General features: G+C 47.1%; 1 protein-coding gene across 1 annotated transcript in view; it reads left to right on the forward strand.

The window, feature by feature from the left end:
• The first annotated feature begins 427 nt into the window (after positions 1-427).
• Positions 428-15,670, forward strand: part of LOC146869239 (uncharacterized) — a 462,683-nt gene continuing 447,440 nt past the window's right edge. The window contains exon 1 of the mRNA XM_085645955.1: positions 428-567. The gene's annotated coding sequence lies outside the window, so the exon portion shown is untranslated. The remainder of the gene's footprint in view (positions 568-15,670) is intronic.

A 15,670-nucleotide genomic window follows, 5' to 3' on the forward strand; every position in this document is an offset into this window, starting at 1 on the left:
TCATGCAATTAGTTAATAGTGTCCCAGGGAATAGTTTAGTAGTGTGTCATGGTGACATTACACTTATACCCAACTTTTACGCCTCACTACTTTCAAATGTCACCAGCCGCCACTGCAACTATCCTTAAACTCTTCTGAGTTTATAGACAAAATGCTAGAGTCTTTTCAATCCGATCGGTAAACTTAGAAAGTCAACTGACTTTCCTTTACCAATCGGACAACCGTATCCTAGCAACCTTTCATCGCTATCTTGTAAACGTCATTTGTTTACACTTCAAGGTCTATTTCCCTTCAAAATGTATGCGTTCGGTCAGACGTTGACCAAACACGCTCTATTTCCCTTAGAAACCAACCACACTGTGCTTACTCGTCTGTCATACGTCGACCAAACGCTCTCTATTTCCCTTAGAAAGTGGCCACACTGTGCTTACGCACCTTCGCCCGTGCTCCATTTCCTCGAGCATGTCCTGAAACATCACGCGCATGAAAAGAAGCTATGCACTTCTGCACGAGCTCATTTCTAGAGCGCTTGACGATACATCACGCGCTCCCTTTCAAAACTTACCGGTAAGACTCATCATCCGTTAAAGATTCAATGCTCTTCCTGATATTTGTAAAAATATATTTCCTTCAATAACTTTAATAATCTTTTCCGAACTAAGGGCCTCATGTAGGTAGCCAAATACCGGTCGGTAACGGCCGATTTTCGGTAAATATGCCGTTACCGACCGGTATTCAGACAAGTGAGATGTAGGAGTCCAAAAACCACTTTTCGGTAAATATGAGGCGGTAAATACCGATTCATAGTTACCGAATTCTAAAATACCGATTCATATTTACCGAATACATTATTAACGAATCGGTAAATATGAAGTGGTAAATATGAAGTGGTAAAAATTTAAAATGACATGTAGGAGCAGTCGGTAATTAAGAAATCCAGGAAAATCGGTAAATAAGAGTCGGTAATTAACACGGATGGAAAGCAGGTGGTAACCATCAACAATGCACATAAGCAATCCCAAAATGCAACAGCGTGGACAACATGGCCGCCATGTACGTCATTGCAAGGCGCCTACGTCTACAGGCAGCAGGACTGAGGGTGTGGCGACGGGAGGAACAAATCTACAGACAGCGCATCACACTATTCCAGCTGACTGATGCAGAGATACATGAGAGGTACAGGCTACACCCCGAAACCATCATGGACTTAATCAGGGACCTTCACCCACTCCTGGACCAGCCAATAAGAAGGGCGCACGCCATACCCCCACATGTGCAGGTGCTCTGCAGCCTACATCTGTTGGCATCCGGCAGTTATCAGGTGGTGATAGCTGCGGTGGGTGGGGTATCCCAGAGTTGCCTGTCACGTTTCTTCAGGAAGTTCCTGGATGCCATGATGCAGAGAATGCACCACTACATCAGCTTCCCAAACACACAGGCTGCACTGCAGAAAACAAAAACAGACTTTTATCACATGGCACAGTTCCCCCATGTCATCGGCTGTATTGATGGTACACACATCCCAATCTGTCCTCCAGCTGACACAGAGCACATCTACAGGAACAGGAAGTCCACCCACTCCATCAATGTGCAGGTGATCTGTGATGCAGGGAACATCATCACAGATATTGTTGCAAAGTTTCCTGGGAGCACCCACGACTCTTACATCTTCCAGAACAGTGGGATCTACACACGACTGAGAGCCGGAGAATTCGGAGAGGGATACCTGCTGGGTAAGTAACAGTGACGCCCCTTGAAACCTGCAAATCAGAGTGTATAGAGGCATGTAACTGATGGTTCCCTTTTACTCATCCAGGCGACAGTGCATATGCATGCCGTTCATTCATCCTCACTCCCTACCTACACCCAGCAACCCAGAGTGAGAGACGATACAACGTGGCCCACAAATCTACACGCAATGTGGTGGAGCGCACGTTTGGACTGCTGAAGAGCAGGTTCCGCTGCCTCTACAAGAGCGGAGGCGCACGCCAGTACAAACCCATCACCTGCTGCAAGATAATTGCCACTTGTGCAATGCTGCACAACCTTGCCACGAAAAAAGGTACAGATGTGGAACTAACATATTTTGAGGACAACGAGGATGAGTCAGGCCAGCCAGAGGGCAGCGCAGCTAGAGTGCCAACTGCAATCGATGGGACAGAGAGACGGGCAGAGATCACATGCAACTATTTCTGAGTAAGTGAGGGGACACAGCGAGTCGTGAGAAGTCATGACGTAGTTTAATGTGGCACCACGCCATGAACACATGAACAGGCCAATCTGGCAATATGCCATCTATACAATGAGTATGTCCAGGGTTACGTCACCCAATGGCAAGTGGATAAGCAGGGCCACATCAATGTTTGCGCATACGCGCTGCAGTGGTGGATTGCACGGCCTGTGCATCCTCACTAGAGCCAACCCCAAGCCGCCTGCTGCTCCTGCGTGCTTCGGGGACGGGGGGTGTGATGCTGCTGCTGGTGTCGATGCTCTCCGCAGCATCCCCTGCAGCAGTTGTCGACGCCTGACTTGTCAATAGCACCCCTAGTGCACTTGTCACCTGCACCATCCCCCGTGACAGGTCGCTGCAGCACTGTGTTAGGCCCTCCTGCATCGTCACAGAGCGCCGGCAAAGTAGGGAAGTCGCAGTTGCCAGACGGTTGAGTGCCCTGCTGGTAGTGTCCCTTCTCTGGCGTTCCCGGCGCCGTGCTTCGATGTCAGCATCTAATTTGCTGCACAACTGCTGGATTGACTGGGACATGTCCCGAATGCCCGCAGCCATGCCGCCAATGTTTGTGTCCATGTTGACTAAGCTTGTCCTCATCACCCGCATGTGCCTCTGGACTGACATTACTGCCTTTGATTGCAGGCGCTGTTGCTTCAACATTTGGCCCTCGAGCCCCAAGAAGACACCATGGCCGTCAGTGGGTGCTGGTGGACTCTGGACACGCGACCTGCGGCGCCCTCTTGCTCCCGTCTGTGCTGCCTGTGAGGTTTGGGGCACAGTGGGATGGCTCCCTTCCTGGGGCCCGGTGCGGTCTTCTGGGCCCATGCTGTCGTCTGACGAGGTGTCTAAGGCTCGTAGCCTGGCTGCTGGACGCCTCCTCATTCTCACACCTGCAAGCGGAGATGTGGCCGGTGAATCGAACATGAGTGGCGATGCTGGCTCTGGTGGTGGTGATGCTGGCTCTCGGTGAGGTGATGCTGGCTCTGTGTGCGGCGAGGCTGGCTGCGTAGGTGGTGCGGCTGCAAGTGGGCCTGCTCCCTGGTCTGCACTCGTGCTGGCTAGAGGTGATTTTTGTGGCCGGTGTGCCGTCTCCCCTGCAGCATGCCCTGTACTGCATGATGTCACATCTGTGGACAGAAAAACAACATTGGCTCAGTGTCCCCGAAGGGCTGCATTGCAAGCGTCACAATAAATCATTTCACATTCCAATCTGTCCTCTGTCTCCTTGTGCCTCGAGTGCGTGACATGCCTTGTTGCCCTGTGACATTTACGTCATGGTTAGTGTTGCCCTGACTACATCTCCCGGAATGCATTGCCTGTCTGCACTGACACGTGTGGACTGCAGTGTGATTCTCGTGTCACAATGGGGGATGTGGGATAGGGGTAGGGGCGGCTACATTGCTGTGCTTTCGTCTTACCTTGGTGTGTTGCGGCTCTGGCAGAGCTGTCGGCGTCCCCAAGACCCACGACGCTCTCTTGCTCGAGTGTGGCCGCCACCAGCTCCTCCAGTTCGGTGAGGGCAGGTGCCCTGTTGGTTCCACCTCCGGTCTGGCTGGCCTCCTTCTGGATGTCGCCCATCTTCCTCTTGGTCACAATCCTCAGGTCATACCAGCGCTTTTTGAGGACCTCAATTTCCCTGTGGGTCACTCCCACAGCATTGACCTGCGCCTGGATGGCCAGCCATATGTTGCGCTTTTCGGCCTCAGGCACTTGCAGGGATTGCCTCCCAAACAGCTTCTGGTACTGCTTCACCACCTCCTCCACCAGCACCTGGAGTTCCTTGGGGCTGAATTTGAGCTTCCTCCTCCTTTCCCCTCCGTCTTTCTGTGTGCTCTGGCTGGACATGCTGTTCGTTTCCCGCTCGCACATGCAACTGCTCCCTGCCTCTCCTCTGCACTCCGAGCCTCTCCAGGGTCGGCTAATTATGTACACCTGCCTGGGTGTGGCCACTTCGGCTAATTGTGTACACCTGCCTGGGTGTGGGCAGTTCCTGGTTGGGTGGGCTGTCGTTGCACAGGATTAGCTGTTTCGTCAAGTCATGTGATGTTATTTACCGAATCCGTACGTACCGATTCGGTATTTTCCGATTCGGTAGATACCACCTCGGTATTTTCCGATTCGGTAGATACCACCTCGGTATTTTCCGATTCGGTAATTATCACCTCGGTATTTACCGAATCGGTGAATTCCGATTCGTATTTACCGACTGTTACCGAATCGGTAACTGTTACCGAATTTTTACCTACATGTAACTTACCGATTCTAATTTACCGATTCGGTACGGCTCGGTATTTAAGAACCGGTAAAATTTATTTACCTACATGAGGCCCTAAATCACATAAAATGATCGACCTACTGTACACATATTCATCTATTAAAACACCCAGAAATTGGGTAAATAAAATAAAAAATATTAAATTCAAACATTAATACAACATTATATCAAATTACATTCAACTAAAATACTTCTTAAACACTTCAATTACATAGAAAATCCAATTTATCTCATTCAAATCATCCCAAATAAGAACATATACTCATCTTCTCAGAAGCAGCAAACAAAAGAGGATGTGCTTGGGATGTTGGAAGCTTATGTTATGTTGAATGGTTGAATGCTTTGTGACTTCATTCAGTGATGTTTGAAGCTTCTACAGTGTTGCTGCTCGGAAGTTATTGAATAAAAGGTAACGCATAATGCTAGCCTCCTGTCTTGTCATTACATTTAATTTCAATATTCCCTATGCAATCACCCTATGACCTACATACACTCAGGCAGTTCAGCACCTGTATACAAAGACCATAAACTGGATGGTAGTTTAGGTTAAGCATTACCAGGTATTTTATTGCTTAACAGAAGACATGTAATTTTCCACACAGCTCCCTTCCTGGTGAATAGGCCAGGGCTCCTGAAGGGCCGGTGCCTGCGGGATTGTACCAGGAGTCTGTAACTGCACAAGCGGAGGTGTTAGCCCTGTATGGGACTATATAATGTATTGATTGTTGTTGCCTTTTGAACTTTGATAAATAAGGTTGCACACAGCAAATAAACTACTGCAAAGCTTGCTTTATGGCCTACAAATTCATATACCACCACCATGCTTTACCACCAACAGATTCAAATACCTCCAACATGCTTTCCCACCAACAGATTCAAATGCCGCCAACATGCTTTACCACCAACAAGTTTAAATACCTCCAACATGCTTTACCACCAACAGATTCAAATGCCGCCAACATGCTTTACCACCAACAGATTCAAATACCGCCAACATGCTTTACCACCAACAGGTTTCAATATGACAACATGCTTTACCACCAACAGATTCAAATACCGCCAACATACTTTACCACCAATAGGTTTAAATATGACAACATGCTTTACCACCAACAGATTCAAATACCGCCAACATACTTTACCACCAATAGGTTTAAATATGACAACATGCTTTACCACCAACAGATTCAAATTCCGCCAACATGCTTTACCACCAACAGATTCAAATGCCGCCAACATGCTTTACCACCAACAAGTTTAAATACCTCCAACATGCTTTACCACCAACAGATTCAAATGCCGCCAACATGCTTTACCACCAACAGATTCAAATACCGCCAACATGCTTTACCACCAACAGGTTTAAATATGACAACATGCTTTACCACCAACAGATTCAAATACCGCCAACATACTTTACCACCAATAGGTTTAAATATGACAACATGCTTTACCACCAACAGATTCAAAAACCGCCAACATGCTTTACCACCAACAGGTTTAAATATGACAACATGTTTTACCAGCAACAGATTTAACCTCTTGCATGCTCATGACGAGCCATGAGTCACAGTGGAGATGTGCTCATGATGAGCTGAGCTTGTCATAATGGCCGCGGCCCGCCCACGCAAGATTAATTCCCCGCCTGTGCGGGAGAATTAATCAGTGGGCGGGGTCGTGACGAGCTCAGCTCGTCATGAGCACAGCTCCACTGTGAGTCATGACGAGCTGAGCTTGTCACGAGCACAGCGGCGCCGCGGCCCCTCCACCGCCCCCCGCACCGTGTGGGCATTACCCCCGCAGGGAAGGGGTTAAATACACCCACACAGGGCCAGCTTTTGTGCTGATGGCGCTTAGTGTGACAATGTTAGCTGGCGTCCCCCAACCACCACCTCTGCCACAGATTCCCTCACTGCCACCCTTTAACATGACACCGAGACAATCATTGATAGGTGTGTGAATCAGTGCATAGGAAATGTTACATAAGACAGAGGACTACAAGGTGTAGGAGTCACGTCATCCATACTGGTAGACAGTATGGTTTGAGAGTTCTTGGTCTGAGGAAGCACAAACTAAGAATTTAAAACTAACACCATGGTTGGGGCTTCTCTTTAATAATCAAAATTGATTTCTATCCAAATGAACACATTAGGATAACGAAAGACTGGGAAAAAAAAATCCTAATGTGTTAATCTATACCCTGCAGTCTGCATGCAGCTCTTTGATTACAGTCAATAGCTCACTGTTCCATGATTGGATTTTAACTTATAAACTGCAAATAACAAAACGATCTCTCTGACATAAGCAGCAACCCACTGACTTATTTACAATATATACTGTTTGTGATCTGCATGGTACACGGTCTTTGCAGCAGGCATATTAGCCCTCTGTGCTAACTTACCACGAGTCAAAACTTCTACTAGACAAACCTCCATCTCTCTAGGAAGAACATTAATCACTGGAGTTATCTCGACATTTTTATGGTTGCCTGAAAATTGCTGGAGGCAAGGAACCTGGGCACAGCAGGTGCTTTTAAAAGCATAATATACTTCAAACGCGAAGTCAGCGCCCGTGTGGCCACACCCTGTGCCCCGCCCTAGAGCGGGCCTTGTGCCCACATGCATGCATTACCACCAACAGGTTCAAATACCCCCACATGCTCTATAACTATTAGGTTTAAATACAGCCAACATGCTTTACCACCAACAGATTCAAATGCCGCCCACAGGCTTTATCTAAATTTCAAGACTACCAACAACAACAAAAATGAACGTGATACAACTCGTCTTCTTTGATAGTAAGAAAGACCACTCAAGGCATATTCCAATCAGAAATCATGATGTCATAAATACATGCATTGCAGGTGTACCAACGTGGTGCTTCATACTACAGGGCCTCCCAAAAGATCTTATGTGCCCTGTATATTACTTTCTCTGCAGTGGGGTTAAAGAGTAACTGCTTAGTGAGTATGAGCTAAACTGCAAAGCCAATGCCAAACTCAAAAAGCACTGGCAAAGTCAGCACGTCTGTCTGGCAGCTGTAGTGTCTTGGTTCTGTGTTTCTATGTGGAGTGCTCTATGGGAACGACTGCTTAAAAGTGCTCATGCCAGTCACATGGGGGGAACAACCTTTACAACGCAACTTTTACAACGCACTACACTTACAACGCATTTTTTACAACGCAAAATCCATTACAACGCACTACACTTACAACGCATGACACTACAACGCATTTTTAAAAACTACCTTTACAACGCATTCCATTACAACGCCTACCATTACAACGCATAATATTACACTACACTATCCAACACTTACCCTACTGTTGCACCCCCTGGAGTTAGAATAGTAATTTTTACCCCTATACTATCCAACACTTACCCTACTGTTGCACCCCCTGGAGTTAGAATAGTAATTATTACCCCTATACTATCCAACACTTACCCTACTGTTGCACCCCCTGGAGTTAGAATAGTAATTTTTACCCCTATACTATCCAACACTTACCCTACTGTTGCACCCCCTGGAGTTAGAATAGTAATTTTTACCCCTATACTATCCAACACTTACCCTACTGTTGCACTCCCTGGAGTTAGAATAGTAATTTTTACCCCTATACTATCCAACACTTACCCTACTGTTGCACCCCCTGGAGTTAGAATAGTAATTTTTACCCCTATACTATCCAACACTTACTCTACTGTTGCACCCCCTGGAGTTAGAATAGCAATTTTTACCCCTATACTATCCAACACTTTCCCTACTGTTGCACCCCCTGGAGTTAGAATAGCAATTTTTACCCCTATACTATCCAACACTTACTCTACTGTTGCACCCCCTGGAGTTAGAATAGCAATTTTTACCCCTATACTATCCAACACTTACCTTAAATGCAATTTACTATTATGCGTTGTAATGGTATGCGTTGTAAAGGTAGTTTTTAAAAATGCGTTGTAGTGTCATGCGTTGTAAGTGTAGTGCATTGTAATGGATTTTGCGTTGTAAAAAATGCATTGTAAGTGCATGCGTTGTAAAAGTGTGCGTTGTAACGACATACATCCGTCACATGGGTATAGTTAAAACAAAAGAGAGGATTAGAGAAGTCTATTGGTGGCCGGCCATGGATATGGCTGTTGAGAGGGAGGTCAGGAATTGTGTGGAGTGTTCATGTTGTGATGAGGTTTTGAAGTGCAGAACCCAGCCCATGGTACTGAGGGAATAGTCCAAGGAGCATTGGACAGACATTGCCATCGATATTTTAGGTCCTGTAAAACTTAATACACGCGACCGGTATGTCTTAGTTTGCATGGATATGTATTCACGTTGGCCAGAGATCAAAGTAGTTAATTCTGTAGAGTCTACTGTGGTTATTGAATTTCTGGACAAACCTTTTGAGTGAGATGGTTTTCCAATTTCTTTACTCTGGGACAACGGTGTTCAATTTACTTCGAGGATTGTTGAAGATTTTTTATGTTGCAGGGGAATCAAACACCAGAAGGCTGCTCTTTACCATCCTGAAAGCAATGGTGTTGTAGAAAGGTTTGTGAAGCTGTTAAAGGAGACCTTGCAGCAAGCTATTGTGACAGGTATGAATTGGGAGGTGGCCATGAGAAAGAAAGTCAGGGAATATAGTCTTACTCCGCATACTTCTACAGGACTGTCTCCGTTTCGGTTGTTCAAAAAAAGGGTGGCCACTCAGAGGTTTGTCCCTTGTGGGTTGTTGCGAAAAAGTCTGATGTTGATGGTGATATTGGGGGTGTGAGTGGTTGGAGAGAAAGAGAACCTGTTGTTATTGAGAAAAGGAAGAAATGGTTTAATGAGCGTAAAGCTGTCAAGAAAACTACAGTTTCTGTGGGTGATTGGGTAAAGATCAAGAATCCCCACTTGGGTAAAGGTAATTCAAAATTTAGCAGACCACTCAAGGTTATCAAGCTGTTTAAGAATGCCATTAAGACCAGTGATCACAGGGTGTGGAATTTAAATAGAGTTGCCAGATGTCCGTCTACTGATGTTGTATCATCGAATGTTACCTCTGATGTTACCAAATCTTTCAAGGTAACCGGATGTCTGATGACCCTGCAAGGCCTTGGACTTCGCGAGGTGAAGTCTCAAGGCCTTGCAGGGTCATCAAACGTCCGGTTAACTTGAAAGATTTTGTTTAAATGACAGGTCTTTCCTTTTATTATGTCTTCTTTTCACTTTCTGTTTAGTCTTACATTGTATAGCGTGTAGTTTCATTTGTTCCCCTTCTTTTGTTAAGTATTGGGGGGAGGTGGTGTAGTGTCTTTGTTATGTGTTTCTATGTGGAGTGCTGTCCCTAGTTGCTAGGCGCTCGCTGTAGAACATGGAACCTGAATATTCCTCTGACGTTTGTGGAGTTCAGTTGTTTACTGAGGTGCTGGATGGGGTCTCTATTACCTCAGTCTTAATAAAGACTTTTCAACTTTACATCAGCCTCCTGGATGCATCATTCCTGTGCTGACACCCCTCTTACAGCAGCCTTTTGGCTTTGTCAATGATTATTTCGTTATGGTTTAAAACTTTCTTTTCGGAAAACTGCCAGCCGCTTGTTAATCTATAAAAAACTGTCTAAACGCAAAATTATTTTTGGGATGCAAAAGCACTCATTGCCACAGTAGTCCCTGTCACTTAAGGAAACTATTTTGTATGTGGATGCACTCATTTTATAAGAGGAGAATGCTGTCACTCACAGTGAAGTTAGCCAGTGGCTGAATTGGGCCAACCCACTGCCCCTTGATGTATATTGTAGCTTGCAGAAGGCAAATATGAATGACACAATAACAGACCAATGGATGAAGGGGGCTAAATGAAAGGTCATGACAGTATATTTGATTATATAACAATTTAACTAAAAGATCCTGGTTAAAGAACGACCTAAGAAGCCACAAACCAAATGTGTAATGGGGAATTTAAAACAAGAAAAAGGGTGGCTTGTTGGCATGGGGAAATAGGGCATCTGGCCCGAATGGTTGAAATTTCTGGTTGCTGGACCTTGTGAGTCAGACCAGTTGGGTATCAAAGGAGCCTAAGTCAAATTCTGGGAGGAAGGGTTGCAATGCCACATGGCACCAATTAGATGGCCTTCGAGGAAGTTTGCAGACTATAGGGACTTATGTCTCACAAAAGGCTGCTTTGGTCAAAGATTCAAGTAACAGGTGGTGCCAATCTTCTCAGCATCCACCCTGAACCATCAGATTTAGCAGTTACCCTTCTTTTCTTCTTGCAGGCCTTGTCCCAATCATGGTAAATGAAGACTGCAATGGCAACACTTAAGTTATGCTGCCTTAATTTGGTGGGCCGATGCATGTCCTCCATCTTAAGATGGGAAACTAGCTACATCCCTGTGGGCTGCCACACCATCAATCCACCCACGCATTGACCCCTGGGCTGTAGACTGCAGACAGTGGAGGACAATTTATGCACTGCCCCTCACCATCACTGCCCAGTTGAGGGGCTCCCACTTGGAACCCTCTTTACTTGTATGAAGGCCACCATTTCGAGGAGGCACTAAAATGTCCGCCAAAATTATGCCAGAGCCTGGTTCTACCTCTCTTGAGCTCTATTTCCCTGTGTGTTCTAGAGAGCCTGAACGACACAGGGCACAGCCTGGAGGACACAGGGCACAGTCTGAAGGGCACAGGTCCCCATGAAAAGGTTCCTGCAGTACCACTTCTCTTAAGTGCATGTAGTAGCATTAGAGGCACAACTAGACTGGCTGTTCGAGGGGGCGAACACTTTCAGAAAATGGTGCAAGTGAACCATTTTAGGCAATGGGGACAGAGCTATCTATATAGACAATATGAGGGAAAGAGGTGAAAAAGTATGCAGGTGACACATATTGGACAAACCCAATATGATTATTATTAAAAGCTTGGTGTCCATGTTTATTATTCCTAGATTTCTCACTTGGGCTGAGTTGCTTGGTGTCCATGTTTATTATTCCTAGATTTCTCACTTGGGTTGAGTTGCCTAGTGATGGGCGTGGCTGCTGGGGCCATATTGTTGATGGGTGCTGTTTGGTCCATTTGCCGCAACAGAATATTTCAATTTGTGACCTGTTTTGTTTGCTGCGGTTAGAGATCTCCTTCATTTGACTGCTTGAGGCAAGGTCCATTTAAGTCAGAATCAGAGTCAGATGGTCTTTCATACTTAAAGATGACTGGTGTATTATCTGCACAACAGTAACAGTTGAGGTTGATTTAGGAGAGTAGGTCTGTGGAACTGTTGGGTAGATCAGTTGTGAATTGAAGGGATAGAGTGAGATGATGATCTGTCTGATAGAAAAGATGCAATCGGCTCCAGTTCGCTCCCTGCAGTCTGATGTGGTCAAGTCTCTGGTGAAGCTTGGAATGATGAACAGTTTCAAAGGCAAGGGAGGGTTAATCATATGTGCACGCGTGTGCTCCAATGCAGATATTGTCTTAACGCAGATCTTTCAATCTTTCTATCTTTTTAACTGAAACAGTCTGTGATTGGACAGACATTCGACGCGTCTCTCGTTTCAAGGCATGTTTGTTTCAGGCTGGATTTTATGTAAGACATTCCTTTGGAAAGAGACCTATATTCAATGAGTTGTGGACAATTCTGTGTGGATTGGCTACAGAGCTATTCAAGAGAACATTGGTCAGCTGCTGTTCTGCTGGCCTACAAGTGTCTGCAGCGTTGATAAAGTCTTCTGTGGTCAAGAGTTTTAAGGTGGTGAACTGCAGTTGTTTCCTTTTTTGTTATCTGGTGAATTGATCTGTGCTACTGGAATTGTGGTTGAGCAGTGTAAAGGCAAGGAGGGGTGCTGAAACTGGTTGGTGGCAAGTAATTCAGGTGCGCCTTCCAAACAGCAAGAGTCAGTAGTGGAGGCCTTTTTTGCTGTCTTGCAAAGCAACCAAGATGTCCTAATGTACTCCCACTTCAGGTATTATGGTTGGCTGAGCCTTTTCCCTTTTAACTTTTCTAGTGGGGACATTGTTTGTGACCTTGATGCCCCTCGTCAGGTCTACAGGCCCCTCACCTTCTCTCCATATTCAGATTTCTTGTCTTTAGGGCTCCTGGCCACTATGGGCTCTCCAGGCTGTGGCTCAGCTCTCTAGGACATAGGGCAGGTCTCCCTGAACCAAGGCAGACACATTGTGGTTCATTATCTTTATACACAAAGCTAGACTGCCCCTTTGAAATGTAATGACCTGGCAATGTGCAAGAGAAAGACCCCTCAATCATGCTGCGATTGTATTGGCCAAGACTATTGCTCCATGGCCAGCAGCAGTATGACTGGTAGAAGAACTGGTGAAACAAGCTTGCCAGTAAAGGTTTTTCCCTTCTTCAAAATAGTTGCTGGGTCCATTTTGGTGACGCAGTGGTGTGTAAGCCAGTTTATGTTTTTTCATTTGCGACGTGCAAAAGACACTCTCGCCCTTTCTAGCACTCAATAGATGTATTGGTTGCTGCAGTCATGACCTATGGCCCAAAAGCCCCTCGTGCACCAACCCACAGCCTCAGTGCACTCTCCCCAACTGCACCGGCTCCTCCACACCAGCTCCCCTCTCTCGCACCAGCCCCAGCAGCCCCAGCCTGCTCTCTTCCCCAGTGGCAGCTCCTGCAGTGCACTTGTGATATGAAGTCTACTGGGGTACAAAGGCTTGTCTACATTATGGCTCCAGGAGTGGCCATAGCAGGTCTGGCCACAGATGACCCTGCACCGGCTCCTCCACACCAGCTCCCCTCTCTCGCACCAGCCCCAGCAGCCTCAGCTTCCTCTCTTCCCCAGTGGCAGCTCCTGCAGTGCACCTGTGCCATGAAGTCTACTGGGGTACAAAGGCTGGTCTACATTATGGCTCCAGGAGTGGCCAAAGCAGGTGTGGCCACAGATGACCCTGCACCGGCTCCTCCACACCAGCTCCCCTCTCTCGCACCAGCCCCAGCAGCCTCAGCTTGCTCTCTTCCCCAGTGGCAGCTCCTGCAGTGCACCTGTGCCATGAAGTCTACTGGGGTACAAAGGCTGGTCTACATTATGGCTCCAGGAGTGGCCAAAGCAGGTGTGGCCACAGATGACCCTGCACCGGCTCCTCCACACCAGCTCCCCTCTCTCGCACCAGCGCAGCCTCAGCTTGCTCTCTTCCCCAGTGGCAGCTCCTGCAGTGCACCTGTGCTATGAAGTCTACTGAGGTACAAAGGCTGGTCTACATTATGGCTCCAGGAGTGGCCAAAGCAGGTCTGGCCACAGATGGCCCAGCTCCCAATTCCTTCACAGCAGCTGTTCCCACGGTCAATAGGAATCAGGCACAGGGCCCTCACATACATCTATAGCTTGTGCCCACCCACACCGCACCCTTAGGCAGCGGCACCCACCCAGTTCTCTTATCATCCCACAGCCTCAGATGCAGTGCTTCAACCTTAGTCTGTTTTGCTTGCTCTCCCTCCTGCAGCCTTCACCTGCTTTCTCCTCTGGTACCACATCCCCCCTCACTCCCAGCTCACACCCACAGCCTTGGACTGATCTCACCTCCCACACCACACCAACCCCCACAGCCTTAGACTGATCTCACCTCTCACACCACACCAGCCCCCACAGCCTCCGCCCACACTCACTTCCTGTACTATTTTACAACCTCAGCACCCTCTTCCCTCTTGCATCAGCCTAGTTGCAAATGAAACTGAATAGGCATCTAGCACTACAAGAAGAGCAGATATTCTGTGGGTGCATTTATAGACGTATGTGCATGTTCACGAGTGTTGGGTAATTTAACGTGTGCTATGTGGGAGGTGTGCCTGTGTAAGTGCTGCGTGACTGTGTGGTGTGAGTCCAGGGTTAGCTGTGTACATGCTGAGTGAAAGGTATGCCCATGTTAGTGCAGTGTGAGTGGGATGCCCATGTGAAAGCTGGGCAACCAGTGTGTCCATGTGAGTGAAGAGTGAGCTATGCAATGGTTGCGGGGATTCCTGTGTGAGTGCAGGGTGATTGGGACACCTGTGTGAGTGTAGGGTGAAGAGTGAGCTATGCAATGGTTGCGGGGATTCCTGTGTGAGTGCAGGGTGACTGGGACACCTGTGTGAGTGTAGGGTGAAGAGTGAGCTATGCAATGGTTGCGAGGATTCCTGTGTGAGTGCAGGGTGACTGGGACACCTGTGTGAGTGTAGGGTGAAGAGTGAGCTATGCAATGGTTGCGGGGATTCCTGTGTGAGTGCAGGGTGATTGGTAAACCTGTGTGAGTGTAGGGTGAAGAGTGAGCTATGCAATGGTTGCGGGGATTCCTGTGTGAGTGCAGGGTGATTGGGACACCTGTGTGAGTCCAGGGTGAAGAGTGAGCTGTGAAAAGTGGCTGATGCCATTGGTGTGCGTGTTAACTGTTGTTGCTGCTATGATTGCGTGATTTGCACAAATATTCATTTCTACGAGCTGCCTTGTTATAGCGTTTTTGCACATCTCAAGTAGTGAATTATGAACTGAGAATCACAAGGAAACTCTGTTTAGTAATTTTAAAATCTGAAGCCTGATTTTAACTGTCAAGTGTATTTTAAAAGTTGGACTGATTTGTATTGAATTTTACCGGCTCCAATAACACGCACTGACTCAAACTGAACTAAAGTATAGACATTAAATCGCGACCTACGGTGCCGCCCGTCAGAACGAGCCCGTATTTTCGTGGTCAGCGGTCTAATCTCTCACGTTTCCAGCACGTTAAATTGCGCGCTGGAGCGTCCGCGCAGCGGGCGCGAGCAGAGGGCGCGCCGGCGGCGCGCCAAAGGCAAGCCCGTCTGCGCCCGTCGGCGCCCGGAGCGCGTCCAGCGCCAGGACCCCCGGTTCTTTCCCCATCCATAAATATAACTATAAACAACTGATGGACCTACAGCCTGGTGAGTGCATGATTTGTAGTGCCTGGGAGGAGAGCATGAACATAAATACATATCTATGTACGGGTTGTGGGTACCATTTTAACCAATCCATAGGGAATAAAAGGAAAGTCTTTGCCAAACTAGCATCAGGTCGTAAATACCGACATGGAGTCAAAAGATGCCAAGATGTGCAACAATATCACCCTCAGAGGCTAGAAGTAAAAGGCAATCGGAGGCAAGACAAAATAAGTAGGAAGGCAACACTAACGGTGTCCTGTATGCTATTAAACACTCGATCGCTTGTAAAACATAAATACCAAGTA

This window comes from Triturus cristatus, chromosome 1_1 (assembly GCF_964204655.1).
Source record: "Triturus cristatus chromosome 1_1, aTriCri1.1, whole genome shotgun sequence".
In the NCBI taxonomy this organism is placed as follows: Eukaryota; Metazoa; Chordata; class Amphibia; order Caudata; family Salamandridae; genus Triturus; species Triturus cristatus.